Source organism: Lampetra planeri, chromosome 33, assembly GCF_965212315.1.
Source record: "Lampetra planeri chromosome 33, kcLamPlan1.2.h2, whole genome shotgun sequence".
Classification (NCBI taxonomy): domain Eukaryota; kingdom Metazoa; phylum Chordata; class Hyperoartia; order Petromyzontiformes; family Petromyzontidae; genus Lampetra; species Lampetra planeri.
In genome coordinates, this window is record NC_136139.1 from 4,269,170 (window position 1) to 4,274,858 (window position 5,689).

The 5,689-nt window shown below is 53.6% G+C and overlaps 1 non-coding gene across 1 annotated transcript; it reads right to left on the reverse strand.

Moving 5' to 3' along the window:
- Window positions 1-428: 428 nt before the first annotated feature.
- LOC144729846 (U6 spliceosomal RNA) lies at window positions 429-533 on the reverse strand. Its single transcript, XR_013587767.1, has one exon. It is a non-coding gene; the product is annotated as a U6 spliceosomal RNA (small nuclear RNA).
- Window positions 534-5,689: the final 5,156 nt, after the last annotated feature.

The window sequence follows — 5,689 nt, forward strand, 5'->3', positions numbered from 1 at the left end:
CGACTGAGACTTTTGACTTTTAAACAACTTTTATTGACGCCAGCAGCAACAGCACTGGAGGCGATTGCGATACGAAATACACAAAGTCGCCAGCAGCGAAAAACACAAAACAACAACAACAACAACACGGGCGCTGTGGCGCTAAATTCGTTCGCGCACAACACAAAAGAAGAGTCAGGTGGTGATGATGGTGGTGGTCACTTGAGAAGGTGAACACGAGGGTGCCGTCCACGCTGGTACAGAGGGCTTGTCCTAGAGGGAGACAGAGTGAGCGAGAGAGTGGGCGAGAGAGTGGGCGAGAGAGTGGGCGAGAGGTGGGGGTTTTACATAAAGCTAAGTTCAAAAATGTTTTTAAAAAATGTTTACGAAATGATGAACGAAGCAAAGTGCCGAATACACCGAGCATCTTCTTGTTTCCACTGATCGTAAAAAAAAGAGAACGCATCACGAATTTGCGTGCCATCCTTGTGCAGGGGCCATGCTAATCTTCTCTGTATCGTTCCAATTTTTAGTTTCTGTACTGCGGAGATTGAGAGAGAGTGGGTGAGAGAGATTGTTGACAGAACTTCAGGACAATGGTGATTGCTAGAGGTGGCCATGTCATGATATCAGTAACTTGAACATCACCACTACGACCATCGCCATCATCCACAGTGCCATATTCCTTAGCATCACCATCATAAACACAAGCACTGTCACCATCAAACATATTGATCATCATTTGCCAATAATGATCATCTACACCGGCATCACCATCACCACCATCATCTAACAGCATGAGTACCACCACCATCATCATCATCGTTCACAATATCATCATTAACTACAAACACCTCCGGATTAACACGGCTGGCCACACATACAAACACCTTCCGTGGTCACCGACAAAGTCGTCGTCATCGTCGTCAGCCCTATAAGAGCGCTCGGCGTGGCTTTGTTTACATTCAAGTGATGTTTTGTGTTTACATTTTGTACATGGGAAGCGGTGGCGCAGTGGTTAGCGCACTGCGCTACAAACGCAGCCACCACCTGAGTTGGAATCCAGGGCCCACGGTGGCATCAGTGGCGAGTGATTGCACGGAGTTTGGGCCTCCACAGAGGTCGTGTGCACCCCAGTGCTGGGGGATACAAAGGCGGCCGGGCGCGGTACCCACTAACCCACCTGCCACCCTCACCCACCTACTCACTCACCCACTCACCACCCACCCACTCACCCACCCACTCACCACCTACCCACTCACCACCTACCCACTAACCCACCTGCCACCATCACCCACCTACTCACCACCTACCCACTCACCATCCACCCACTCACCACCCACCCACTCACCACATACCCACTCACCACATACCCACTCACCACCCACCCACTCACCTACCCACTCACCCACCCACCCACTCACTCACCTACCCACTCACCCACCTACCCACTCACTCACCTACCCACTCACCCACCCACTCACCCACCCACTAACCCACCCACTCACCACCCACTCACCACCCACCCACTCACCACCCACCCACTCACCACCTACCCACTCACCCACCCACTCACCCACCCACTCACCTACCCACTCACCACCTACCCACTACCCCACTCACCCACCCACTCACCACATACCCACTCACCACCCACCTTGTGTCAATGTGTCTTTGTGTACTTGTGTATTTGTGTACTTGTGTATTTGTGTATTTGTGTATTTGTGTATTTGTGTCCTTGTGTATTTGTGTCCTTGTGTATTTGTGTCCTTGTGTATTTGTGTCCTTGTGTCTTTGTGTCCTTGTGTATTTGTGTCCTTGTGTCTTTGTGTCCTTGTGTATTTGTGTACTTGTGTATTTGTGTACTTGTGTACTTGTGTATTTGTGTATTTGTGTATTTGTGTATTTGTGTCCTTGTGTATTTGTGTCCTTGTGTATTTGTGTCCTTGTGTATTTGTGTCCTTGTGTATTTGTGTCCTTGTGTATTTGTGTCCTTGTGTATTTGTGTCCTTGTGTATTTGTGTCCTTGTGTATTTGTGTCCTTGTGTATTTGTGTCCTTGTGTATTTGTGTCCTTGTGTATTTGTGTCCTTGTGTATTTGTGTCAATGTGTATTTGTGTCCTTGTGTATTTGTGTCCTTGTGTATTTGTGTCCTTGTGTATTTGTGTCCTTGTGTATTTGTGTCCTTGTGTATTTGTGTCCTTGTGTCTTTGTGTCCTTGTGTATTTGTGTCCTTGTGTATTTGTGTCCTTGTGTATTTGTGTCAATGTGTATTTGTGTCCTTGTGTATTTGTGTCCTTGTGTATTTGTGTCCTTGTGTATTTGTGTCCTTGTGTATTTGTGTCCTTGTGTATTTGTGTCCTTGTGTCTTTGTGTTTACTGTCGCGTCCGTCCTGTGTGGACGGCGAGAACACCGGCAAACTCGAATCAAAACAAAACGCGGTCACACGACAAACGCAACGACAGCGCACAATAGCAACACGCAGTGAGACACAACACGATAGCAAGAGCACAACGACACACAATAACACACCAACACACAATAGCAACACGCAGTGAGACACAACACGATAGCAAGAGCGCAACGACACACAATAACACACCAACACACAATAGCAACACGCAGTGAGACACAACACGATAGCAAGAGCACAACGACACACAATAACAACTTAACAATACACAATAGCAACACACAGTGAGACACAACAACAAACAATGGCACACACACAATAACAACACCACGCAACACACACACAATACCAACATCACACAACACACACAATACCAACACCACACAACACACACACAATACCAACATCACACAACAACACACAATACCAACACCACACAATACACACACACAATACCAACACCACACAACACCACACCACAATACCAACACCACAACACACACACAATGGCACACACACAATACCAACAACGCACACACACACAACAACACAACACACACACAATACCAACATCACACACACAATAACAAGACACAACAACACACAACAAAACAACACACACACAATACCAACACCACAACACACACACAATGGCCCGAATCTGTCCTCTGTAGCCCACCGTGCTAATCGCAGGCGCGCTTGAAGGCCGTCAGGAGGTAGCTTTGGTGTTCCGTCCTCTAATGTCTCCTCTGTAGGACAGCCAGCGACACCAGTAGCCAGTGATGCAGTCACGTTTCGTCTGTTCATGGTCGGCGATGCAGGAAATCGACTCCTCATCTCGACGAGCTGTACTCACGATGATGCACTACTCAAAGTTGCATTTGTCGAGAACGGATTTTGTTTATGCTAAAGTGTTTGGCGTGTCGACATCGCGGAGCGTAGCACCGATTGTCGGAATGATTGGGGTACCCCAGTGTCCGGAGCGAAGTACACCCCTGGAAAAAAAGTGTCCCCGAAATTATATATTTAATTGACTCGGTAATGTTTTAATGTTTGGTACCCCGGGGTACCGCCATAAGGATCATATCATCTGCGATCGTGCAGGAGGTCCGTTGCCCTGAACGTCGTCTGCGATATAACGGGTTGTCCGTCAAGTGGGTGCGGTGCTACTGCCGCATGCGCTTGGTTTGTACGATAATAACGACGATCGATCGGTGTAACACGCAGCGAGGCTTTCGCGACCAACATTGTCCACCATGAAGGTTGTTTAATGGGTGCGAGATCGCCGTCAGGATGAATGTTGCGTCGTAAACCCTCCACCACCCGACCACGACCTGGGAGGGCTCGTCACGTAAGCGACACGCGCCAATTAGTGACTGATGCAGCACCACCGGTGGAGAGTTAACGTGGTGGATCTACGTGGTGTGGATCTTCTCTCCAACGCACCGGTGGGCTGAAGCAGTCACTAATTGGCAGCAGTAGTAGCAGCAGTAGCTGCTGCTACTACTGCTGCTACTACTACTGCTGCTACTGCTGCTTCTGCTGCTGCTGATGCTCCTGCTGCTGCTACTGCTGCTACTGCTACTACTGCTACTACTGCTGCTGCTACTGCTGCTACTACTGCTGCTGCTGCTACTGCTGCTGATACTACTGCTACTACTGTTGCTACTGCTGCTGATACTACTGCTGCTGCTACTGCTGCTGCTCCTGCTGCTGATACTGCTGCTGCTGCTGCTACTACTGCTACTACTGCTGCTGCTACTACTACTACTGCTGCTGCTACTACTGCTGCTGCTGCTACTACTACTGCTGCTGCTACTACTGCTACTACTGCTACTGCTGCTACTACTGCTACTGCTGCTACTACTGCTACTGCTGCTGCTACTACTACTGCTGCTGCTGCTACTACTACTGCTGCTGCTACTGCTGCTACTACTGCTGCTACTACTACTGCTGCTACTACTACTGCTACTGCTGCTGCTACTACTGCTACTGCTACTACTACTGCTGCTACTACTACTGCTGCTGCTACTACTACTGCTACTGCTGCTGCTACTGCTGCTACTACTACTGCTGCTGCTACTACTGCTGCTACTACTGCTGCTAATAACAGGGCGGTGGAATCTGGCACGGATCTTGACATGGGAGGCTGCGGTGGCGAGGGGGGCGAGGGGGGAGGGGCGAGGGGGCGCGTGCCGCGAGAGACGACGTCGACAATTAGCGACACGGCAGCCTCGTGGGGTACCACCACCACCCCCACCACCCCCACCATCACCACCACCCCCACCATCCCCACCACCACCACCACCCCCACCATCCCCACCACCACCACCCCCACCACCACCACCACCCCCACCATCCCCACCACCACCACCACCCCCCACCATCCCCACCACCACCACCACCACCCCTACCACCCCCACCACTACCACCCCTACCACCCCCACCACCACCACCCCCACCACCACCACCCCCCCCCACCCCCACCACCACCACCCCCACCACCACCCCCACCCCCCCCCCACCACCACCCCCATCACCACCACCCCCACCACCACCACCCCCACCATCCCCACCACCACCACCACCACCCCCACCACCCCCACCACCCCTACCACCACCCCCACCACCACCACCACCCCCCACCACCCCCACCACCGCCCCCACCACCACCACCACCACCACCCCCACCACCCCCATCATCACCACCCCCCACCATCCCCACCACCACCACCCCCACCACCCCCACCACCACCACCACCCCCACCACCACCACCCACCACCACCACCCCCACCACCACCACCCCCACCACCCCCACCACCACCCCCACCACCACCCCCACCACCACCCCCGACCACCACCACCCCCACCACCACCCCCACCACCACCCCGACCACCACCACCCCCACCACCACCACCACCACCACCCCCACCACCCCCACCACCACACCCACCACCACCCCCACCCCCCCCCCCCACCACCACCCCCATCATCACCACCCCCACCACCCCCCACCCCCACCACCACCACCACCCACCACCACCACCACCCCCACCACCACCACCCACCACCACCCCCACCACCACCACTCCCACCACCACCCCCACCACCACCCCGACCACCACCACCCCCACCACCACCCCCACCACCCCCACCACCACCACTCCCACCACCCCCCACCACCACCACTCCCACCACCACCACCACCACCACCACCCCCACCACCACCACTCCCACCACCACCACCCCCACCACCCCCACCACCCTCACCACCCCAACCACCACCATCCCCAC